Here is a 26,820-nt window from a genome sequence, read left to right as displayed (position 1 = left end):
CTCTAGAACACCGTCTGGATCTTACCTTAATCTAGGGGCCGACTTGAGTGAAGTATTGCATGTACAGTAGTCGAATGGCAAGAGTTTCCTGTTCCAGAGATCGTCAGAGAGAGAGACGGAAAGAGGGTAGAGCCGAGGCCTGGGGGTACGCAAAGCACCAATAAAGCCTTAACCCAAGGCTTGCACCGCTCACGAAGTCACTAGGCATCCCCGAGGGGAACTTGAGCCCTGGCAGAAAAGTGAGCTCGGTGGATGTTCCCCCTCCCAGACTCCAGGAAAAGGGAAAACAATGAGAGAGAGGGAGAGTAAAAGAGTAAGGGAGAGTGAGACGAGTGCCTGGCCCCTTCCTGGGTTTCGGCACCAAGAATGTAAGGTATAGTTCAGGCTGAGGCAGAAAGAGGAAGATGACCTCAACAGAAGTAGATTACCTTTATTCAGGCAAGCAGGGGCGACAGTTGGGCTAATGACAAGGCTGAGCACAGAGAGGGATCAGAGAGGCTCCATATTTATAGGGAGGTTTGTGGAAGCGTAAGGGAAACGTTAATCAGGCAGGATGTTTTAGGTATTATTTAGTTGAGATGGCATTTGTAGTTGGGCAGGGGGTGATAAGTCTTCTGGGCAGGTGTAGGGGGTGGAAGGTTTCTGGACAGGGGGTGATAAGTCCCAGATAGATGCAACTGGCCTGGAGCATCAGGGCGGGACCTAAAATTCTGTTTTGTTTTCTCCAAAGTTAGATGATTCAGCAAGGGCCTTTGAGACTGTTTTCTTTTCTAGGCCCAAAAGACTCCTTCACACCAGACATGGAGTGGGGTGGGTGCTGGGTAAGTGGAGTCTGTACTATGGCCGGCAGAGGCTAGGGCAGGCCACACACACCCCAGTACTGGTTGCAGCACCAATATGAGGGCAGATGTTGGGAGGCCTCGGAGAACCCCGCCTGACCTAGCCCTGCTCCCTAGCTCCCTCCCCACAGCCTACAGGGTCACAGCTAAGCTTCCTGGCTCAGAGCCCTGTCCTCCCGAGTAAAAAAGACAGAGAAAGAGAACTAGGTACAGCATTGGAGCTTTCTGTCTATGCCTCAGCTGTGGCAAGATTTTAACCTGCTTCCTGAAAGAATCCCTGAAAAACACCCTTGTGAGAATCAAGGAAGGGATGAATACTGGTTTATACAACCACCGTTGCATATATCCTGAAAATAATACTTTTCATTAAGAAAAAGAAAAAACAAGAAGAGCTTGAACATTTTCTCTGCTCCAGGAGCTCAAATTTACCTGCCAAAAATAAAAAGTAAACTCTCGGTTGCGGGGGTGGGGAAAGGAAAGGAAAGAAAACAGTGGAAAAGGAGAGTGAATACTGAAGAGTGGCCTTTACATTGTTGTTCCGTTGCCAAGTCGTGTTCAACTCTGTGCAACCCCATGGCCTTACCAGATAGTAAATCAGAGATAAAAAGTATCAAGGCCCATAAGCAAACAAGCAAACCAAGAAACAAAGTAAAAAGAAACACACAAATATACTTGAGAATTTAGAATATGATAAGGCAAAATTTCAACTGAGTCCATTAAAACGGATTTCAGAAAGAAATGTTATGGGTATGACAAGTGTGTGCGTTAGTTGCTCAGTCATGTCCGACTCTTTGTGACCACATGGACTGTAGCCCGCCAGTCTCCTCTGTCCCTGGAATTCTCCAGGCAAGAATACTGGAGTGGGTTGTCATTTCCTTCTCCGGTGGGTTTGACTGGTAATCATTTAAAAAGGTAAAACTGAACCCACACTGCGCACCATGAATATAAACTGGAGATTGTGGAGCCGAAGCGACTTTTTGAGTGGCTCTAGTGGTAAAGAACCTGTCTGCCTGGTAAAGAACCTGCAGGAAATGTAAGAGATATGGGTTCAATCCCTGGGTGGGGAAGATCTCCTGGAGGAGGGCACAGCAACCCACTCCAGTATTCTTGCCTGGAGAATCCCATAGACAGAGAAGCCTGGCGGGCTACAGTCCATGGAGTCACATAGAGTCAGACACGACTGAAGCAACAAGCACGCTTCATGCATGCATGCTAAGCGTGGTTAGAAACTGCTGAGTTCTAAGCTGGAGGGGTCCTATCACTTGATCCAAATAATCAAAGATCTAAAAGTAAACAATAAAACTATACATCATCAGAAGAAAACACGTGTGAATTCCTTCACTTTTAAAGTTGGACTATGACAGGCTTTTCTAACTATGACACAAATTCAGAAACCATGAAAGGAAACATGGATAAATTCAACTATTTTTTAAAAAGTATGTATGACCAAAAAATATCACAATCATAAAGCAAAAAGAGAACTGAGAGAAAATATTGAGTACACTTGTCACATTTAAAGGGTGAATCTGACTAGTATCTATATGCATACATATATATGTATATATACTAGTAGAAATCAGGAAGAAAAAACAATATCCCAGAAAAATAGGCAAAAAGCATAAATTACAATTCACAAAAAAGAATTATAAATGATGCTTGAACAAATGATAAAATTCCCGACTGATTATTAGAAAAAGGAAAATTAAAACTACTCCCGAAACCTGGTGTTCATTCATCATATTTTTTAAAATCCCTAAAGTTAACAACAGAGAGTGTTGGCCACCCCAAGAGCTGCACCTTTATACACAGAACAGAAAGAGAGTAAATGTAATGGCAGGAGCTTGGCATTAGCTCAAGTTATGCAATTTCTTCTTTGACCCAATAAACCCATATCTAGTCATCTCTCCTCCAGGTAGCCTACAAGGGTATACACTGAAATTCATTGCATTCATTTCATCACTGTTTGGAATAACAAAAGGCTGCAAACCATCCACACCACTGAACACTATGAAGCATGAAAAACAAAGAAGAGCAAGGTCTCTATGTGCTAATATAAAAGTATCATCAGGATATATTTCTAAAGGAAAAAAAAATCAAAGCATCAAACATTATATACAGTGCTATTCTGTGTGTGGAACAAGTGAGAATTCAGAATATGAATATATAGAAACAGGCACATACAAATATTAGTATTTATAAAAATGAACATCAGTTCAGTTCAGTCACTCAGTCGTGTCCGACTCTTTGAGACCCCATGAACCACAGCACACCAGGCCTCCCTGTCCATCACCAACTCCCGGAGTTCACCCAAACCCATGTCCGTTGAGTCGGTGATACCATCCAACCATCTCATCCTCTGTTGTCCCCTTCTCCTCCTGCCCTCAATCTTTCCCAGCATCAGGGTCTTTTCAAATGAGTCAGCTCTTCGCATCAGGTGGCCAAAGTATTGGAATTTCAGCTTCAACATCTTTCCTTCCAATGAACACCCAGGACTGATCTCCTTGAGGATGGACTGGTTGGATCTCCAAGGGACTCTCAAGAGCATCAGATCAAGATAAAAGAAAATGCTAAAAAATTATATTTATAGGTATATGTGTGTGTGTGTGTACAACATATGTATATGTGTGTGTGTAAAGAGAAAGCAGAAAAAATGGGGGAGAAGTAGGCAGAGCTTCAGTGGACAGGGGACACAAAGAGGATTTTGGAGGACTGGTAATTTCTTTTTCCTGACCTTAACTTTGAATCCTTTGGAAGACCCATTGAATTATGATGTGCACTTTTTGATAATAACAGCTTGTGTATGTGTGTGTGCTCAGTCGTTCAGTCATGCCCAACTCTTTGCAACTCTATGGGCTGTAGACTGCCAGATTCCTCTGTCCATGGGATTTCCCAGGCAAGAATACTGGAGTGGGTTGCCATTTCCTCCTCCAGGGGATCTTCCCAACCCAGGGATAGAACTCATGTCTCCTGCATTGAAGGTAGATTTTTTACCACTGAGCTATCAGGGAAGCCCCAATAACAACATACTTTAATAAATAAATTTATTGTTTTAAAATGATGGGGCCATAGGAAAAGTTTTTAGGCATCAGTTGGAAGGTGACCCCACACATCAAAGTTGTGACAGTGTCAGCCTAAAAAATTTTAATGGATTTAATTGATTCGAGTGCATTTAATCAATGAAAATTTAAGACTTAATAATAATAATTCCCCCAAAATAAGAGAATGTGAACTATTTATGCATGTTACAAGTTGGATGAATTATGCTAAGTGAAAAAAAGTCCCCAAATGTTACCTACTGTATGACTTTCTTGATAAGATGTGTTTGAAATGCTAGCATTCTAGAAATGGAGACCAGAGGAGTGGTTGTCACGGGTGGATGAGCAGGAGGAGGGGATGAGGTGTGGGACTGTGGAGAGTGTGGTTACAAAAAGGCAATCTCAAGGGATCCTGGACTGTGGTGTAAATATATGTGAGGAAACTGTGTAAAACAAAACAACACAGCAACTTCCCTGGTGGTCCAGTGGCCAAAACTCTGTGCTCCCAAAGCAGGATGCCTGGGTTCAGTCCCTGGTCAGAGTACTAGATCCCACATGCTACAACTAAAATCCAACTCAGCTGAAATTAATTAATTAATTCTAAAAAATAGATAAACACACACTCACAACTGAATACAAGCAAAATTCATGGAATCTGATAGGAGGTTGACTGTATTAATGTCAATATCTCAACTACAATATTGTACTGTAGTTTTTATGGTTGTAAACTCAGTAAAGGATACTCAGGATTCTCTCTGTATTATTTATTATAACTGAATATGAACCTACCATTGTCTCAATCAAAAATCAATTCCAAAAAATTGTTAACTAAAGAGAAATAATTCTCTTTAATGCTTCATTTTTTAAGCATTTCCAGCAGGCTCTGTATTTCAGGGAAAACAAATGAAGACTGATCTTTGCAGAAAAAGCTAACTAACAATTTAGAAGGAATGACTGAATTAGAAAATCATCATTTGGTAACACCTAACAAGAATACTGACTCATACCAAAATGATGCCAATATTAAACATATTAGGTGTGTTTTAACTACTCGTAAGCGGGAAAATGTAACCATCTAAAGAAGTAACCAGAGGTTTATTTCACCAAGGAGCAGACCGTCACAGATATTTACATTTCCTGATGTGATACAATACAAATTGCACACTTCCTATCATTTGTCTAGATAAAAACATTTTTGCATATGTCCTGTGAGATAATAGAAAACATATATTGGTCGCTGCCCCCAGTGCTTGGCACAGAGCCCCTGAAACTCTTGTAATTTCCCAAACGATAAGAGCAGGAAGTGCACCTTTGGTTCTGTGGTGGTGGTTCTGGGTAAGCTCCTGGATGAGCGTTGATCGCCAGAAAGACAGAGCCAGGATTAGAAGGGTGGGATTTTCAGCCCCACCCCCATTCTCCAGAGAGGGGAGAGGGGCTGGAAATGGGGTTATTAATAATCATTGTTTATACCTATGTCAGGAAGCCTCCATAAAACCCCAAAATATCAAGTTCAGGGAAGTTCCAGGTGGATTAACACATCCCAGGTGGGTAGAGTCATGTCCCAGGTAGGTACTTTCTAAGTCCCAGTCTCAGTCATGTTAGGACTTTGCCACCCCAAGAACTGTAGCCTGCCAGGCTCCTCTGTCCATGGGATTCTCCAGGCAAGAATACTGGAGTGGGTTGCCATTCCCTTTTCCAGGGAGAGTGATACACCACAGTACCTGCCCTCAGGACCCTCCCAGACCTCACTCTATCTCTTCATCTTCTGCATCCTTTATCATATCCTTTCTCTTAAGAACATCATAGTCTAGTGGAAGACAGAAACGTGTTAATCAGCAATTATGGCATGATAAATAGTCTGAAAGATATGACAAATGCTGAGCTTCTATAGTTATCAGATCTCAAAATATATCTCTTCTGCCATAATACCTTTCTTTCATGTCATTTTCTATTTTCCAAGACCTTGACAATACACTGAGAGCTTATTGACTACAGTCATAATAACATTTGAAGCACACTATTCAATTCAATTCAACAAATAATTACTGAGTACTTGTTCTATGCCAGGCATTGGTCTAGGTTTTACAGGGAAAGCGAAAAAATGAAGGGATAACAATTAATCTTCATGCAGCTTTCTGAGTCCCAAAAGGGCACAAAGCATGCTAAAGTTAGATGAGCAAGAGAGTCATTCTTTTCTTTAGATTCCCCACTGTGAAAGAGAGACTTCGTTTTTTTTTAATAGCAAAACTTTTCCTGTTACAGAAAAAGACTATTTAATAAATGTGGTAAGGATGCTAAATTAGGAATTTACCATTTTTCAAGCTCCAGAATAATCACTGATTCAGGCAAGGGTTATGGGTGGATGTTAAAATTACTGAATGCACCCACACCTACTTGAGTGGCTAAGATGCAGACACTGACAACACTCAGTCTGACAAAGACAAGGAGCAACAGGAATTCGCATTCATTGCTGATGGGGATGCAAAATGGTATAGTCCTGCAGTTTCTCACAAAACTGAATATACTTTTACCATACAATCCAGCCATCACGCTGCTTGGCATTTACCCACAGGAGCTGAAAGTTTTTGTCCACAGAAAAACTTTCACACAGATGTTTTTAGCAGCATCACTCGTATTTGCCAGCTAAGGTACAACTCAGGTGTCCTTCAATGGGTAAATGGATAAATAAACTGTGGTATACCCAGACAATGGAATATTAGTCTGCAATAAAAAAGAAATGGGAAAAGAATTTGAAAAAGAAAGATACATGTCTGTGTATAACTGAGTCACTTTGCTGTACACCTGAAACTGACATGATATCATTAATCAACTATGCTCCAATATAAAATTTAAAACTTTAAATAAAGTAATCATAAAAAAGAAGTGAGCTCTCAAGCCACACACACACACAAAGAGAAAACTCAAATGCAAACTACTAAGTAAAAGAAATTAATCTGAAAAGACTACAGACTGTATGATTCCAACTATATGACATTTAGGAAAAGGCAAAACTATGAATACAATGAAAAGAACAGGGGTTGGAGAAGGGAGTGATGAATACAGACGATTTTTAGGACAGTAAAACTACTCCAAATGGTACTGTAATAGTGGATACATGTCATTATACATCCATCAAAACCTAAGAACAGAATGAACCCTAAGGTAAATTATGGACTGGGGGTGATGACGTGTCAATGTAGGCTCATCAATTGTAACCAACACCCTACCTAGTGCAGGTGTTGATAGTAAAAGGGAAAGGAGTATATGGAAACTTCCTGTGTTTTCTGCTCAATTTTTCTATTATCCAAAAACTGCTCTAAAAATATAAAATCTACATATTTTTAAAATCATGAAGTGAAAGATTGTTGGGAGCAATATAGTCCTGGGGTGACCAGGTGCCCCACCTACACCACTAGGAATTGTAAAGGGGAAAGGTGCCTTTTCCGTGGAGAAAGCTTGTGGGTCCACCCTCTCTAAAGGACCAAATTTAGCACCTCTGGTGGTGAAACAGTCTGCCACTAGACATTATGCCAGTTGTGGTAGGACGTGCTCAACAGTAGGTATGATATTTCCTTACCAAAAATACTTAAACTGTATATAACCAAGGCTCTAAATCTAGCTGGATGGCATCACATACATGAGATTAAGTAAGCTCCGGGAGTTGATGATGGACAGGGAAGCCTGGTGTGCTGCAGTCCATGGGGTCACAAAGAGTCAGACACGACTGAGTGACTGAACTGAACTGAAATCTAACTTAAAATCTGCAAAGGGACATCCCTGGCAGTCTAGTAGTTAAGACTTCAGCTTTCAACACAGGGGATGTGGGTTCAATCCCCGGTCAGGGAGCTCAGATCCCACATGACTCACAGCCAAATAAACCAAAACATAAAGCAGAAGCAATATTGTAATGAATTCAATAAAGACTTTGAAATGGTCCACATCAAAAATCTTTTTTAAAAAATAAAATAAAATTTTCAAAAAAAAAAAAAAAACAGGGAATGGAAGTCAAGTTAAATGACACCAAGAGAGAAGACAGACAAATAAGGAATTATAGGACATTCTAGAAAACATGACAATGCATGACATTTAATTGGATCTCTGGGAGGAGGAAACGTCAACCCACTCCAGCATTCTTGCCTGGAGAATTCCATGGACAGAGGAGCTTGGTGGGCTACGGGGTTGTGAAGATTCAGACATGACTGAGCAACTAAGCATTGGGACAAGTGGGGAAACTTAAATATAGATCAGTGCTAGATAATGTTTGGAATTAACATTAATCTCATGCGGTGTGATCATTTTACTGTGGTTTTGTATGATAACTTCCTCTTCAAGAGATGAGTGTAAGATACTTGTAGTGAAGGCTCACGCCTACAATGTACCTTGAAAGAGCTCACCTACAGAGTGAAAGAAATAAAAAGTAAATATGGTAAAATGTTTAAATTGTTTACATATAAGTTTTTTTAATATAAATTTATTTATTTTAATTGGAGGCTAATTACTTTAAAATATTGTATTGGTTTTGCCATACATCAACATGAACCCGCCACAGGTATACATGTGTTCCCCATCCCTAAACCCCCTCCCTCCTCCCTCCCTGTACCTCTCAAAAATATACAAGCAACTCCTGAAGCTCAATTCCAGAAAAATAAATGACCCAATCACAAAATGGGCCAAAGAACTAAATAGACATTTCTCCAAAGAAGACATAACAGATGGCTAACAAACACATGAAAAGATGCTCAACATCACTCATTATCAGAGAAATGCAAATCAAAAGCACAATGAGGTACCATTTCATGCCAGTCAGAATGGCTACGATCCAAAAGTCTACAAGCAATAAATGCTGGAGAGGGTGTGGAGAAAAGGGAACCCTCTTACACTGTTGGTGGGAATGCAAACTAGTACAGCCACTATGGAGAACAGTGTGGAGATTCCTTAAAAAACTGGAAATAGAACTGCCTTATGACCCAGCAATCCCTCTGCTGGGCATACACACTGAGGAAACCAGAATTGAAAGAGACATGTGTACCCCAATGTTCATCGCAGCACTGTTTATAATAGCCAGGACATGGAAGCAACCTAGATGTCCATCAGCAGATGAATGGATAAGAAAGCTGTGGTACATATACACAATGGAGTATTACTCAGCCATTAAAAAGAATGAATACATTTGAATCAGTTCTAATGAGGTGGATGAAACTGAAGCCTATTATACAGAGTGAAGTAAGCCAGAAAGAAAAACACCAATACAGTATACTAACGCATATATATGGAATTTAGAAAGATAGTAACGATAACCCTATATGCGAGACAGCAAAAGAGATACATATAAGTTCTTGGAACACTTATGTACTATTCAAGTTTTATGTGTGTTGAAAAACTGTTCATTATAAAAATTGAGGGAAGACTTCCTTGGTGGTCCAGAGGTTGGGAATCCGCCTGCCAGTGCAGGCAGCATGGGTTCAGTTCCTGATCCGAGAAGGCCCCGTGTGCTGCAGGTCAACTAAGCCTCTTCGCCACAACTACTGAGCCCTTGAGCCCTAAAGCCTGTGTTCCACAAGAGAAGCCACTACAATGAGAAACCCAGACACCACAACGAACAGTAGTCCCTGCTCACCGCAACTACAGAAAGCCTAAGCATAGCAACAAAGATCCAGAGAAACCAAAAATGAATTTGCATCTGTGACTGATTTGTGTAGATGTATGGGAAAAACCACCACAATATGGTAAAGCAATTAGCCTCCAATTAAACAAATTAATTTTTTTTTTAAAAGAAACAAACAAAATTGGGGGAAATGATGTATCCTGATCATCAACATGCTGAGATGAGTCAACCACTGTTTCCTAGTTTTTCCTAACTGACCTAGAAGTAAAATTTCAGGACACTCTCATAAGGGCTTGTGCCTGCAAGTCAGCTTAAATGTGTGCCTTCACAGGACTTACACCTTGACTCCAGCCCACTGTGGGATTTGAAAGTTTAGGATGTAGGTTGCCCACTGTTGGTAATGTACACACAGATCAAGCACAGGCTCCATTATCTGACACTCATAGGGGCCACAGAAGGTGTGGGAAGACTTGAAAACACAAAGAACAGCTTGTAGCTGTTGATCTGAGCTCTCTTGCTTCATCCTGTGTAAGGAGGACTCCACTGGAAGGCAGTATTTCTGCAGAAATGACCTGGGAGCAAATGTTCATACCTGTTGCTCAGAGCCAGCTTCTCTGGGTGTAATTTATTCTGCCCCCCACCTATGGGCTGGAGGTTGTGTCATCTCTAGGGTCTATTTGATCTTTTCTGGTTTTGCTTACTTTGGGCGGCGTAAGGGAAGAGGTGGTGAAAGGACATGGGAGAAAGCCAAGAAGGAGCCTAAGATGCTTGGGGCACTACTGTGCACACCTGTGAGTGCACGGATTTGACCTTGTGACAGGGCGCCTCATTTAGCAACAGCTGACACCAAGATTGCAACTTAGCTTAATCCCTGCGCAAACCTGGCTCCCACACCCCCCTCAACAGTGTCACAGTGGAGGCACAGTCTCAACAGCACAGAAAATCTTTCCATTCTGCCTCAGTGGGCCTCCTTATGGAGGCCCAGCTGCAGACTTACTGTCATCACCCAAGAGTTGCGGGTGCAAGTGATAAAAATCAATACTTGCATGACACTTCTACAGTTTACAGAATGCTTTGTTATATGCGCTTCTTCAATATTTTTAACATTTTGAGAGTCAGCTATTTCTACAAATACATCTTCCATGCTCTCAGCCAACACTCTAATGCGAAGGGCTCAGGAGGGCCTGAAAAAATGAAAGAAGATCCTTGTGATTCCAAGTCCAGTTTACTGAACGAGAAACTATATGCATGTAGTCAAAGGAGCACACATCCTGCACTCAAATCCCACTTCAACTCATACACTGTGTGCCCTCGACTGCTGTCACTACCTGAGTCGCTTACTCACTCCACAGGACCATTTTGGGACTTACAAAAAACAAGGTAATCGAAAGATGTGATGTGGTTTAAACTTGATAAGTGTTTGCTCATTATAACGCTTCATGAGTTTTTTCTAACTACCTGGTTGCCATGACTCCCCAAGCACCACCTGGGAGTAATCATTTTTCTCACCAGTACTTCCTACATCCAGAAGGAAGAATATACTTTACTTGTACTTATTCCCTTTGTTGCATATCTGAATGCTTTCTGCAGCCGGAGAGTGCAGTCTGTTAGTCAGTTCAAGGAATGTTTAAACAATGAATGATTGGAGAAATGTCAAAACTCCTGTCCTCAGAATGGTCCTCAAGCGTAACAATCTGTGGCAGTTTTTAATAATTTTCAGAGAAAGCTACTTGAACTTCAAGATAAATCATCTACTTTGAGGATAAACTTCCTTCCAAAGAAAAAGGATGAGAAAAGTTGAAATTTTGTTCTCCATGCAAGAATTATGTGATGCAGAACCCCAACTCTGCTCCATTTGTGTTTATTCATAATAGATTATAAGATAAGATTGCCGCTCATGATTGTAACATACTACATGTTGCCAGGATTGCACCTGAGCCAAAAAAAAGTCTATATAAGTTTGGCCAGGCAAGAATTTTCCATAGCTTAAACTCTTTCCTGAATGAACACTTGAAATCTGCATGAACTCTTGGTGAACGTTAAGGTAAGTAGAAGTCTCTAAATTTTTCCAAGGATGATACCTTTTGGGATATAATTAGTATTCTTAATAAATCCAAATTGTTAACAGGAAAGACCTAGAATGCCCTTTCTCTTCCTCTGTCTGAAAGGCAGACTTCAAATTTGCACTTGAGCAATGGCACCCCACTCCAGTACTCTTGCATGGAAAATCCCATGGACAGAGGAGCCTGGTGGGCTGCAGTCCATGGGATCCCGAAGAGTCGGACACGACTGAGCGACTTCACTTTCACTTTTCACTCTCATGCATTGGAGAAGGAAATGGCAACCCACTCTAACGTTCTTGCCTGAAGAATCCCAGGGACAGAACAGCCTGGTAGGCTGCTATCTCTGGGGTCGCACAGAGTCGGACACGACTGAAGTGACTTAGCAGCAGCAGAACTCAAATGCCAAAGCTTCTGCCCATTTTCTTATCTTCTACTGAAAACCACATTCCCTGTCCCCAACCCTGGGACCAAGCTTTATCTGCAGCAATTTCACTCTGCAACCCTGTGTTTCTTTGTTATCTCCCAGAACTGGACTCCCTGCTTCTCAGGTCCAGGGATCATAACTTAGCATCTTTAAAACTCAATGCCTAGAGCCTGTGATATAGAGTGAAGTGAGTCAGAAAGAGGAAAACAGATATCATAGAATAACACATGTGTATGGAATCTAGAAAAATGATGAACCTATTTGCAGGGTAGGAATAGAGATGCAAACAAGAACAGACTTGGGGACACAGCAGGGGAAGGAGAGGGTGAGAGAAACTGAGAGAGGAGCATTGAAACATATATGTCACCATATGTAAAGTAGATAGCCAGTGGGAATTTGCTGTTTGGTTCAGGGAGCTCAACCCAATGCTTTGTGACAACCTAGAGGGATGGGATGGGGTAGAGGGTGGGAGGGAGGTTCAAGAGGGAGGGGACATATGCATACTTACGGTTGATTCACGTGTGTATGACAGAAACCAACACAACATCATAAAGCAATTACCCTTCAATTCAACATACTCATTGAATTCAACAAAGGCCCTGACGCTTTCCTGGGGATTTTTTTGGTCCGTTGGAAAACACACACAAATATTTATAACAGTGTTCTGGCAGTAATGCTCTTTTCTATCTTTTCTCAGGAGAAGGCAATGGCACCCCACTCCAGTACTCTTGCCTGGAAAATCCCATGGACAGAGGAGCCTGGTAGGCTGCAGTCCATGGGGTCGCTAGGAGTCAGACACGACTGAGCGACTTCACTTTCACTTTTCCCTTTCATGCATTGGAGAAGGAAATGGCAACCCACTCCAGTGTTCTTGCCTGGAGAATCCCAGGGATGGGGGAGCCTGGTGGGCTGCTGTCTATGGGGTCACACAGAGTCGGACACGACTGAAGTGACTTAGCAGTAGCAGTATTCCATTGTATATACGTACCACATTTTCTTCATCCATTCATCTGTCAACACACATTTAGGTTGTTTCTATTTACTTCAGTTCAGTTCAGTTCAGTCACTCAGTTGTGTCTGACTCTTTGCAACCCCATGAATCACAGCACGCACCAGGCCTCCCTGTCCATCACCAACTCCCAGAGTTCACTCAAACTTATGTCCATCGAGTTGGTGATGCCATCCAGCCATCTCATCCTCTGTCGTCCCCTTCTCCTCCTGCCCCCAATCCCTCCCAGCATCAGAGTCTTTTCCAATGAGTCAACTCTTCACATGAGGTGGCCAAAGTATTGGAGTTTCAGCTTTAGCATCAGTCCTTCCAAAGAACACCCAGGGCTGATCTCCTTTAGAATGGACTGGTTGGATCTCCTTGTAGTCCAAGGGACTCTCAAGAGTCTTCTCCAACACCACAGTTCAAAAATATCAATTCTTCGGTGCTCAGCTTTCTTCACAGTCCAACTCTCACATCCATACATGACCACAGGAAAAACCATAGCCTTGACTAGACGGACCTTAGTTGGCAAAGTAATGTCTCTGCTTTTGAATATGCTATCTAGGTTGGTCATAACTTTCCTTCCAAGGAGTAAGCATCTTTTAATTTCATGGCTGCAATCAGCATCTGCAGTGATTTTGGAGCCCAAAAATAAAATCTGACACTGTTTCCACTGTTTCTCCATCTATTTCCCATGAAGTGATGGGGCCAGATACCATGATCTTGGTTTTCTGAATGTTGAGCTTTAAGCCAACTTTTTCACTCTCCTCTTTCACTTTCATCAAGAGGTTTTTAGTTCCTCTTCACTTTCTGCCGTAAGGGTGATGTCATCTGCATATCTGAGGTTATTGATGTTTCTATTTATTAGCTATTGTGAATACTGCTGCTATGAATATAGGGTTGCATGTATCTTTATGAATTATAGTTTTGTCTGGGAATATGCTGAGGAGTGGGATTGCTGGATCACATGATAATTCTGTTTAGCTTTCTGAGGAACTTCCAGTCTGTTTTCCATAGTGACTGAACCAATTTATATTTCCACCAACAGTGTAGGAGCTGTGGTCTGTTTTAATGTGGGTTTTAAGGATGACCACGTTAAACTTCTACATGAAATAATTGTGTAAGAATGTTCAAATATAACAGAAAATGATTATCAAAAATCAAGGACACATCATCAAAAAGAAAAAAAACGCTCCATTATTTTATTTTTTAAAAGACAGGTCTGGGAAAAGGGCACATTAGCTCCGGAAAAAGCCCATTCGAGTGTTAAAAGTCTAGACTTCATTCAAGAGACCTCTGTCCTCAATCTTGACATTTCCTATTTTATTAGCTGGCTATATGACATTCAATAAGTCTGGGTGCATGTGTGCTAAGTAGCTTCAGTCATGTCTGACTCTTTGCAACCTTATGAACTGTAGTTTGCCAAGCTCCTCTGTCTGTGGGGATTCTCCAGGAAAGAATACTGGAGTGGGTTGCCATGCCCTCCTCCAGGGGATCTTCCTGACCCAGGAATTGAACCTGTGTCTCTTAGGTCTCCTGCACTGGCAGGCAGGTTCTTCACCTTTAGCTCCACCTGGGAAGCCCTTGAACAAGTCTACTCAATCTTTTTTGTCTCAGACCCCCTCACTATAAACCAGCAGTAACTGTACCTGGTTTGACTCTGTCAGAGGGATATTATAAGGATTATGTGAAAATATAGAGCTTCCCAAGTGGTGCCAGTGGTAAAGAACCCGACTGCCAATAAAGAAGACTGAAACATGGGTTCAATCCCTGGGTCAGGAAGATCCCTTCGAGGGGGCATGGCAGCCCACTCCAGTATTCTTACTTGGAGAATCCCATGGACAGGGGAGCCTGGCGGGCTACAGTCCATAGGCCAAAGAGTTGGACATGACTGAACAGACTTGGCACCCACACATGCATGTGAAAATATAAAAAGATTTATATTGCAAGAAATATTACTTCTATATTAATTTCTATTAGATATAAGATCATGAATTGAGTTCATATAACAGAAAAACGACCATGTGAGAGTCCAGAATCTTGGTTTAGGAGTCATGCAATGTATGTCTTTCACTATGAAGCTCTCCTAGTAAATTGAGATCTACCTGTAAATCAAATTAGATTACCTGTAAGGAAGTACCCTGCAAGTTGGAAAGATTCTTGTCAACATAAAATGTTTTCATGCTCATTACTTATATAATTCAAACATTCAACGATGGTAGCAGTTGTTGCCAAAATATGTATTTTGAAGAACTGATGTCTCAAAGGTAAATTCCCTTGGACTAAGTGTTTTATATGTGTTGCAATTGTGATAATGTCATGAATTTATCAGTTACCTTTTTTCCTAATTAGGACGTTACTTTCTTCAGTGAATCAATATGAATGTGCTTCTCGACACCTCCATATTTTTGGGGAAATTTCTATATTATTTTTTAGAATCTTTATATTACAAGATAATTCCCAAGAAGAAAAAGGATGTTACGGGAGAGATTGTCCTTATAACAGGAGCTGCAAGTGGACTTGGGAGGTTATTAGCTATCAAATTTGCCAGTCTTGGAGCCATTTTAGTTCTATGGGACATTAACGAAGAAGGCAACATGGAAACATGTAGAATGATCAAACAAGAGAGGGATGCAAAAGTATTTGCCTATACATGTGACTGTAGTAATAGACAAGATGTCTACAGAGTTGCTGATAAGGTAAGCTGACTGGTGTTCTTAGTTCTTTGCCCAAGAAAAGTACTGCATCTAATATGTGCTTTTGCAAAAAGAAGAGGAGAAATTTTGTCATATACTTCTTTTCCTATGCCTCTTGCTTGAGTCTGCATGTCAGAAATCTGACTTTGTGGAGACTTCCCTGGCAGTCCAGTGGTTAGGACTCCACTTCTAGTGCAGGGGTCGTGGGTTCAATCCCTAGTCGGGGACTGAAGCCAAAAAAAAAAAAAGAACCTGAATTTGTGGCCTCCAGAAAAGGAAACAAGAAAACAATGCAACTGTAAATTTGATGAGCCTTTTGAGTTGTTGCCAGCTGCTTTTCTGGTGACTCATTGCCACCAGAAGTCTGTAGAAACTAGAACTAGCCCTGCCTAGCTACCTGTCCTCTCCAGGTCCTTGTTCCTTTATCAGTAAAATGAAAAGACTGGACCAGATGATCTTCAAGGGGACACAGTATTAGGTCTCTGTATTGTATGATTCCAGTGTACACCCACTGTCACCTAGTTCTGAGGGTAGAAAGTCGGGAGGATGGGGAAGAAGCATATTTCTAGACTACATTTCCTCTTAGATTTAACTTATGGATATTCGTTCTAACTTCACACTTGTCGTTGTTCAGTCTCTAAGTCATGTCTGACTCTTTGCTACCCCATGGACTGCAGCACCTGTCACTAAGTACTGATAAATGCTTTAATTATAATAGGTATTTATTGTGTAATTATATATAGATCCCAGGGATATTGTAGAACAGAACAAGCGGGCTCAAAATCAGGTCTTATTTTGCCAAAGCAATGTGGCAAGAAAGGTTCATAGATGGAGGTCTTTGGGGCTAGCTCAGGGAAGGAGCCTGTGGGGGAGTGGCAGTCCCAGGACCACCACTAAATCACAGATCAGGACTCTGAAATTTGCAGCATCATCATATATAATCTTTTGTTTTTCAATTAATTTATTTTGATTGGATAATTACTTTACAATATTGTGATGATTTTTGCCATACATCAGCATGAATCAGCCACAGGTATACACGTGTCCCCTCCATCCTAAACCTCATCCCCCACTCCCTCCCGACCCCATCCCTCTTGGGTTGTCCCAGAGCACCAGCTTTGGGTGCCCTGCTTCATCCATTGAACTTACACTGGTCATCTACTTTCTATATGGTAATGTATATGTTTCAGTGCTATTATCTCAAATAATCCCACCCTCATCTTCTCCTGCTGAGTCCAAAAGTCTGTTCTTTACATCTGTGTCTCCTTTGCTGCCCTGAGTATAGGATTGCCAGTACCATCTTTTTAAATTCCATATATATGCATTAATATACAGTATTTGTCTTTCTGACTTACTTCACTCTGTATAACAGGCTCTGGATTCATATATAATCTTTATAGTAAAGTGGGCACAATTACATTGTCTCCTCTACTGATGACAGGAAGCCAAGGCATAGAGCAAATTAGTGACAGAGTAGAACCAGGTTCCATCTGCCTGGAATCAAGACCCCTGCCACATCCCCAGCAGTGACCCACCAATGTGTCAGCAATAAAGACTCCCTCACAGTCCTCTTCCTTCTATCAAAAGCACTGTAATTTCCATCACCCCCAATGAATCTTTCCCTCTTGTTTAAAATTTCCTTGCTGTATAGTAGAAAACGAGGCCAAAAACTTTAATCAAATATTGTCTTTTCACCATTTGAATGTATCTTGGACTTTTCTTTTCTCACAGTCCTGTAAACAGAATTCTTCTAAGTCAACCATTTTATTAATATTGACTGTTCTGTATAATTTTAATTACTTATCAACTCCCAAGAAACCCAAATATTAATACTAATGTTAGACTTTATCTACCAGAATGTCAACAAGCCATGGACATTATCCAGACCCCTGAAATTCATAGGAAACTTCAATAACAGCATTCTAAAGGGCTCAGTAATGGGACTTTCCTAGAGGTCAGAGGTTAAGATTCCAGGCTTCTACTGTAGGGGCCTTGGGTTTGATCCCTGGTCAGGGAGCCAAGATCCCATATGCCATGGGGCATAGCCAAAAAAAAAACAATGATAATATTAAAAAAATTTTTTAAATAAAGGGCTCAGTGATTTCCCAAAATTTGACTAAGGTAACTTTCTCATCTCCACCACAGAGACTCAGTACACAAATGAATTTTTTGTTAGAATAACCAGCGTCATGCTTTATTCCCAAATGTCCAGGTCCAATTACTTATTTATATTTGTTAGTGTGTCTGTGTGCATGTTCACATACGTGAGATTTGTTAGTTACAGAAGTAATCATTTTGACCACAGAGATAGATTTAAAGTAAAAGAGAGCTTTTACTTTCTTGTATGTGTGTCGAAAACTGAGTGAGAACCACTGTGATTCTTCTCAAAAGCCAAAAGCTGTCCTTTGGCAAAATATTAACTTCTGAGAACCTCTGTTTCCTGATCTATAAACTGAGATTGGAATGCTTTCCTAAACTCGCAGTGAAAATTAAATCCTATTACCTAGATGAAGTTCCTCTTAGCTCTGGGTCCCTAAGACTGAGGGATCTTCTTGGACAGGATGATGGGGACCATTTAGTTCAGTTCAGTTCAGTCACTCAGTCGTGTCCGACTCTTTGCGACCCCATGAATCACAGCACGCCAGGCCTCCCTGTCCATCACCAACTCCCAGAGTTCACCCAGACTCACGTCCATCGAGTCAGTGATGCCATCCAGCCATCTCATCCTCTGTTGTCCCCTTCTCCTCCTGCCCCCAATCCCTCCCAGCATCAAGGTCTTTTCCAATGAGTCAACTCTTTGCATGAGGTGGCCAAAGTACTGGAGTTTCAGCTTTAGCATCATTCCTTCCAAAGAAATCCCAGGGCTGATCTCCTTCAGAATGGACTGGTTGGATCTCCTTGCAGTCCAAGGGACTCTCAAGAGTCTTCTCCAACACCACAGTTCAAAAGCATCAATTCTTTGGCGCTCAGCCTTCTTCACAGTCCAACTCTCACATCCATACATGAGAACTGGAAAAACCATAGCCTTGAATAGATGGACCTTTGTTGGCAAAGTAATGTCTCTGCTTTTGAATATGCTATCTAGGTTGGTCATAACCTTCCTTCCAAGGAGTAAGTGTCTTTTAATTTCATGGCTGCAATCACCATCTGTAGTGATTTTGGAGCCCCGAAAAATAAAGTCTGACACTGTTTCCACTGTTTCCCCATCTTTTTCCCATGAAGTGATGGGACCAGATGCCATGATCTTGGTTTTCTGAATGTTGAGCTTTAAGCCAACTTTTTCACTCTCCACTTTCACTTTCATCAAGAGGCTTTTGAGTTCCTCTTCACTTTCTGCCATAAGGGTGGTGTCATCTGCATACCTGAGGTTATTGATATTTCTCCTGGAAATCTTGATTCCAGCTTGTGCTTCTTCCAGCCCAGCGTTTCTCATGATGTACTCTGTATAGAAGTTAAATAAGCAGGGTGACAATATACAGCCTTGATGTACTCCTTTTCCTATTTGGAATCAGTCTGTTGTTCCATGTCCACTTCTTTTTGTGTGTGTGTGTGTGTGTAATAAAGTTTTATTAAAGTATAAAGGAGATAGAGAAAGCTTCTGACATAGGCATCAGAAGGGGGTAGAAAGAGTACCCGCTTGCTAGTGTTAACAATGAAGTTATATACTCTCCAGTGAATCCAAAGAATGTCTGGAGGTTGTAAAGACCTCCTCCGACCTACTCCCATAATTTACATTTTAAGATAACACTGTCCTCAGGCAAGATACATCCTTGTAAAGACCAGGTCTACTCCCATAATTAACATTTTAAGATAACAGAAGGTTGAATCCAAAGACTGTCCTTAGGCAGGATACATTATTGGTATATAATCCTAAGGAATGTGGAGAAAGAAAAAAAGTTTGTCCTTTCTTCCTCCTTGAGAATTCCAGACCCCTCTCTCCTTGGGGACCCCTAGATTTCCTATCAACCTGCCTAGGAACTGACTCTCTCATTCCCCCTTTTCTTTTAGGAGAATTATGTTGCCTAGGGAAAAGGGGCGTCGTTCTCGTTCCATAACTACTTCCTAGCTGACAAGGGGCGTTGTCCCTAAATTGGTGAGGCAACATATTCTCCTAATCCTCATATTGAGGATATCTGATCCAGGGGCCCCAAATAGTAGCTGGAGGAAGCTACAGCAGTAGCAGGAGTTTGAGCAACCATTTGTAACTTAAAAGCTTTCATGCGGCTAGAAACAAATCCAGTTATACAATTACAGATGCAGGGAGCAAACAGCAAAAACAAAACAACCAGAATTATTGTAATTAAGATAGTTGTCCACCATGGGGAACTAGTTAATGTCTCCCAAAGTAAGGCAATTGAGGAATCAAAATTATAAGTCACATTATGTCCATAGTTAGAGTACAAAGTTGCACCAGTCCATTTTAGGGTTGGTAGATGTCATCAGATGAAGAAGAGGCATCGCATGTGATTGTTGTCGAAGGTATTCACAGACTTGGAGAAAGTCTTTTTCTTGAAGTGGGGATGTCCACCACAGAAAGCCTTCCACTGACAAAGAGGGGAGCTCTCTGCAGACCCAGCAGTTAGACCGATTGTGGAATGCAGCATAGGAGTGAGCCCAGGACAGGAGGACATTGTCTTGAGGATCCAACGGCAGACTCAGGATATTTGGAGTCAGCAGAAGTAGACTCACATAGATTATCAGGCCCATCTGCTGCCCTTTGCTTAATTCTAGAGAGGTCAGGGGCACAAGCTCCGCTAACTGAGCACTGGTTCCCTGGGGGGAGAGATTTTGCTTCCAAAACCTGTTCAGCAGTCACCAAGGCGTAATCTGCTTTACGGTTTCCATCCTGAACAAAAGAACTGCCATCTGTAAATATTTCCATGTCAGGATTGTCTAATGGGGTATCCTTTACATCCTCCCGAGCTGCATAGTTTAAAGTTAGGAATTGAGAACAATCGTGATCAGGTGTTTCATTTTCCTTCTCAGGAAGGAAAGTGGCAGGATTTAAATTTCCACAAACTTTAAGCTTAGCTTCTGGTCCTTCTAACAACAATGACTGATACTTAAGCCTGCTGCGTAGGGTCTTCAAAGGCAAATAGGAATTGACTTTCTTCCGCCAAAGGCACTGAATAGAAGGCATCTCAATTACTGAGAAATATTTGGCCCGTTCAGGAATTTCAGACAATAGAGTATAAGGATTAGGCACCACGGGGTGTAAAGGAACTACAGCCTCATTTATTATTCATAAATCTTGAACTAGTCTCCATTTACCATTCGATTTCTTTATACCCAAAATAGGAGTGTTGCAAGGACTGTTACAGGGAATTAATAGTCCCTGCTCCTTTAAATTTTCGATGATGATGGGTTTTAACCCTTCCTTAACTTCAGGTTTCAGTGGATACTGCTTCTTATGTGGAAATATGTGTGGGTCTTTGAGCTTAACAACTACAGGAATAGCATTTTGTGCTCGACCCACAGATTTTCCATCAGCCCATACTGTAGGATTTACATTTTGTTCAACTAAAGGGAGAGAAAGGGAGGGCTCCATATTCATGAAAACAGAGGCATGGACCTTGCTCAGTATATCCCTTCCCAAAAGGGGTGAGGGAGATTCTGGCACGATCAGAAACTCGTGTTAAAACAGCACAGAATCCCAGTTGCAAGATAAAGAATAACTGAAATAATACCTTTTGGCTCGTCCAGACAGTCCCATTATGGAAGCAGATCGGGAAGAAAGTGGGCCAGGGGCTTCAGTAAGCACAGAATAAGTTGCCCCAGTATCTAAAAGGAAATCGACGGATTGGCCCCCCACAACTATTAATACCCGGGGTTCCTCAAGTGTAATTAGGACGGGAGCTTGTATGGGGACCCCCGGGCACCTTCAGTCCTGATTGTCTTGAGAGTCCGACCCCTGAGACCTACGCCTCTGGGGGCAGTCTCTCTTCCAGTGTGGTCCTTTGCAGACCGGACATGGAGCCGGGGGCGGCTTAGATGCCTGAGGGCAATCCCGCTTGAGGTGCCCCTCCTTTCCACAGCAGTAGCAAGCCCATCACTTTTCACCTGGGCCCCTCTAGGCATTTTTCTCAGGCTGTTTAAGAACGTTTTTCATAGCCATGGCGAAGGCTTCCTTTGTCTTTTTTTGCCTTTCTTTCTTTTCCTCATATTCCCTACCATAATAGACTGTCTGAGCCAGTTGTAACAGAGTATCTAAAGACTGATTTGGTCCATACGCCTGTTTTAATAGCTTACGGCGGATATCTGGAGCCGACTGAGTGAGAAATCTATACTTTAAGATCACTTTTCCCTCTTCACTTTCGGGATCAATCTCAGTGAATCTGCGAAGGCCTTCTCTCAGTCTATCTAGGAATTTACCAGGAGCTTCTTTCTCCTCCTGTTCTATGTCTGCCAATTTGCCATAGTTTAAAGGCTTAGAACGCGCCTGCCTAAGTCCCTCAAGAATACATCTAACAAAATGACTCTGATTCCATCTTCCTTTAGCTGTGTTGTAGTCCCAGTCTGGTTCTATAGTTGGGACCTTCTGATTCCCAGTGGGGAGGGCCGCTATCTTGTTCTCCCTCTTCTCTACTGATTCATTACCAAGCCATTCATCTCCATAAGCAACCGCTTTTCCCAAAACTCGAGTCTTTGACTCAGGAGTCAGCGTTTGTCCCAAGATATACATCACATCCTTCCAAGTGAGGTCATAAAGCAGAGTAACACCTTTAAAGGCTCTAATATATTTTTCTGGATCCTCTAAATAGTCTCCCAGATCCTCCTTGATTCTTTGTATTTCTTAGTAAGAGAAAGGCTTATTAACTCTCACAGACTGATTATTTCTCCTGGTGGGTGTTTTATAAAGAAGCAACAGCTTGTGTGGCTGTTCCTCAGTCTCTCTGGCTGCTCTGTGCATATGATCCCAGGGATAGATTGGAGAAACCTGTTTTTTCTCTTCTCTTTGTCTCCTGTCCTCCATCTCATCTCTTACTTCGATGGTCTGAGTTTCTACTGAAACCAGAGTAGTCTGAGGTCGTACTGAGATAGGAGTTGTTTGGACCTCCATGTGGGCAGTTTGAATCCCAGTTTGGAGTCCCCAGTACGGGGGCAAAGTAAGAGGACAGGAGGGAGCTGAAGATTTCATGCCCAAATCTATACTCTTAGGACATAAGTCTGGCATATTTCGCAGAGAGAAAAAGGGCAACACATATGCTACTTCTACCCATTTCCCTTGTTCCTTACAGAACCGGTCTAGTTGTAGAACAGTATTATACTTAAGAGACCCTCCAACTGGCCACCGTTCGCCGTCCTCCAATGGATACCGTGGCCATGCAGTATCACATAGGAAGACCAAGTGTGTCTTCTTTAAGCCCTGGGGATCAAATCTATCCCAGCTTTTCAGGATACAGTTCAAAGGAGTGAGGCTGGAATTGTTAGCTCCCATCTGTAAGAGAGAAAAAAAATGACCAAGGCCATTTTTCTACCGGAGGTGTCCCTCCCTGCTCTAGATGGGGGTTTAGACAGACGTTACACCAAAAGCTTTTCCTTCCTGGTCGGACTTAGTCTGTCCCTTACCGACGCAGGCGCCGTACTCGTCCCTCCCGGTTCTACCACCGAGATGGGGTGGGGATGTACCAGGGGTAGACTTGATAGCATCCCTACTTGACGTCCAGCTCTTCACCCTTAACCTTGCTTGCCTCTGATGTCACCCGGGGTGAATCAGAGTAACCTTCCGGAATGCCTCCCAAGCTAAGACTACTAGGGGAAACATTCATCACCTGAGTGCCTGTGCACAACCCTGAGTATTTCCTGACCACAATAAGACCGACGCAAACATAAAACTGAGATGTTCTTTCCAAGCATCACCACACCAGTATAACAGCCTCTTCTGATCCACTAAGAGCCAGCGTTACCAAAGAAAAAAAAAAAACCCATCGCAGTCCCAATCTGAGTAACCTTTAACCTCAGAGATGTTCTGGGAGCTAGAGCTCCATCTAGCTTACAAACTTTAGATTCCTAGAGAGGCTAGACACTTTCTTGACTACCAATCCAAGTTTGGGACCTAAGCCACAGTACACAATAACAGTATAGATCACAAGTCCCTTGAAAGTCTATGATCCGATAGATTAGGTTAGTACTTCTAATTCCCAAGGGGTTATGAAATGGTCAAAGAGACCGAAAAGTTTGACCGAGAAAGGAGAGTTCAGTCCACACGCTTTGCCCATTTCTGGTCAGTTCCCGAAGGAGACATTGGGTGCCTCTTGGCATTGGCAGGTCAGTATAACGCCCCGACAGGTTTCTGCCATAAGCTGTATGAGATCACCATGGAACCGCAGAGCAGGGCCCCTTACTTGCTTGATGCAGGGCATGCCATTCATTCACACAAGCACATGGTAGAGTTAGTAAAGCACGGCAGAAAACGTGTTCACTAAGAGAACAAAGAACTAAAGCTCCAAGCTTCCTTACCTTGTCCTGAAGGATCCCGGATGAGCCCCCAAGATGAAAGGTTGTTGTTGAATCACACGAATACACTGGGATTCTTGGCCCCCAGAGGAGAAGAATTCAATCCGGGGCCAGAGACGAGGCTTGATCGCTCGGAGCTTTTGTGTAATAAAGTTTTATTAAAGTATAAAGGAGATAGAGAAAGCTTCTGACATAGGCATCAGAAGGGGGTAGAAAGAGTACCCCTCCATGTCCACTTCTAACTGTTGCTTCCTGACCTGCATACAAATTTCTCAAGAGGCAGATCAGGTGGTCTGGTATTCCCATCTCTTTCAGAATTTTCCACAGTTTATTGTGATCCACACAGTCAAAGGCTTTGGCATAGTCAATAAAGCAGAAATAGAAGTTTTTCTGGAACTCTGTTGCTTTTTCCAGGATCCAGCAGATGTTGGCAATTTGATCTCTGGTTCCTCTGCCTTTTCTAAAACCAGCTTGAACATCAGGAAGTTCACAGTTCACATATTGCTGAAGCTTGGCTTGGAGAATTTTGAGCATTTCTTTACCAGCCTGTGAGATGAGTGCAATTGTGCGCTAGTTTGAGCATTCTTTGGCATTGCCTTTCTTTGAGATTGGAATGAAAACTGACCTTTTCCAGTCCTGTGGCCACTGCTGAGTTTTCCAAATTTGCTGGCATATTCAGTACAGCACTTTCACGGCATCATCTTTCAGGATTTGAAATAGCTCAAATGGAATTCCATCACCTCCACTAGCTTTGTTCGTAGTGATGCTTTCTAAGGCCCACTTGACTTCACATTCCAGGATGTCTGGCTCTAGGTCAGTGAGCACACCATCGTGATTATCTGGGTCGTGAAGATATTTTTTGTACAGTTCTTCTGTGTATTCTTGCCATCTCTTCTTAATATCTTCTGCCTCTGTTAGGTCCATACCACTTCTCTCCTTTATCGAGCCCATCTTTGCATGAAATGTTCCCTTGGTATCTCTAATTTTCTTGAAGAGATCTCTAGTTTTCCCATTCTGTTGTTTTCCTCTATTTCTTTGCATTGATCGCTGAGGAAAGCTCTCTTATCTCTTCTTGCTATTCTTTGGAACTCTGCATTCAGATGCTTATATCTTTCCTTTTCTCCTTTGCTTTTCACTTCTCTTCTTTTCACAGCTATTTGTAAGGCTTCCCCAGACAGCCATTTTGCTTTTTTGCATTTCTTTTCCATGGGAATGGTCTTGATCCCTGTCTCCTGTACAATGTCACGAACCTCATTCCATAGTTCATCAGGCACTCTATCTATCAGATCTAGTCCCTTAAATCTATTCCTCAGTTCCACTGTATAATCATAAGGGATTTGATTTAGGTCATACCTGAATGGTCTAGTGGTTTTCCCTACTTTCTTCAATTTAAGTCTGAAATTGGCAATAAGGAGTTCATGATCTGAGCCACAGTCAGCTCCTGGTCTTGTTTTTGCTGACTGTATAGAGCTTCTCCATCTTTGGCTGCAAAGAATTTTTCTTAAATATTTAAGAATGCCTTACACCAAAGATTTCCCATCCTCCAGAGACCCAAGTTCCTCCCCAAGTTGGTCTAAGATCAAGCACTTGCTCACACTGGCTCCCTCATCAAGCCAAAAGCTCACATCTCTTGGGTGTTTGTCCCTGTACTGCCCCTCTCCAAAGCAGAAGGGCCTACTCCCTCTGCACAACATCGGTGCAGCAACAGTAATTCTTCCTTTCAGAGCCTGTTCAACTTGATGACATCAGGAGCAGTTTTTCCCTAATATCTCCCACCATGTGATCTGGAAGCCTCCACACAGAGCAGTAGGTGGGACCAGGACAACCAAGTCAAGTTTTTTCCAAACTTCCTGTTTGGAAAAAAGAACAGATTGTCATGACAGCACCAAAGATACAGTTCAGGGCAAAAACATCTTCAAATCGTCGTTTGAACATACATCATGCTTTACATCATATTTTACCCCAAACCAGCTTTATCAAGGTCACTGCAGTGTTTCCTGGAGCCTAGCTTCCTCCGAGCAGGGCTGGTGGTAGTAGGTTCTGTAAGTAGATGAGGTAAGCAATTCAGAAGGAAGGGTGAAGGAAGACCCTCAGGATGCAGCAGTGGTAGCACAGCTGGAAACTCAGGGAAGTAATTGGGCATAGACAATTATCAGACCTGGGGAGGTCTTTTTGACAGAGGTCACAGGCCCACAGACACCTGTGATCCCACAGGTGGGATCCAACATACCTGTGTTTGGGATGTCTTTGTGCTCAGGACTGGCCATGCCCTACAGGGATGGGATGAGCTCCTGCACCCTGTCACAGAGGAGTCAGGAAGAGGGCACCTACAGAAGTAACTGCCACACACACCTGGTTGAAGAAAGACACAAGCACCATCCAAAGGGAGACATTGAGAGCCACACAGGGAAATAGAGACAGCACTCTGCAGTACCCCTGGCATTCACCTCTGGCAAAAAGGGACGGTAACATGACAAAAATAGAGGCAGAGAAAACACACTGCAACACCCAGTCCTCTCTGCACACACACAAAGATAAGCAAAACTGGCAAATCAATGTGTTTTTTTACACAATCAATCATAAAGCTACTTTAAACTTGCTGAATTTCTATGAGAGAGATAAAATAGCTATGTTTAAAGAAACTACCTGAATAAAGTTAAAAAAAAAAAATAATAATAATAATGGCATGGAAAAATAAGTAACCTAACGT

The 26,820-nt window shown here is 42.2% G+C and overlaps 1 long non-coding RNA gene across 1 annotated transcript in view; it reads right to left on the bottom strand.

Annotated features, from left to right (window-relative positions):
• The window catches only part of LOC133260441 (uncharacterized), an 87,924-nt gene that overhangs the window by 23,167 nt on the left and 37,937 nt on the right, over window positions 1-26,820 (bottom strand). The window lies entirely within an intron of this gene.

This window comes from Bos javanicus, chromosome 14 (genome assembly GCF_032452875.1).
Source record: "Bos javanicus breed banteng chromosome 14, ARS-OSU_banteng_1.0, whole genome shotgun sequence".
Lineage (NCBI taxonomy): Eukaryota > Metazoa > Chordata > Mammalia > Artiodactyla > Bovidae > Bos > Bos javanicus.
Note: the sequence above shows the minus strand (reverse complement) of the source record. Positions and strands in the feature narration are given on the sequence as shown.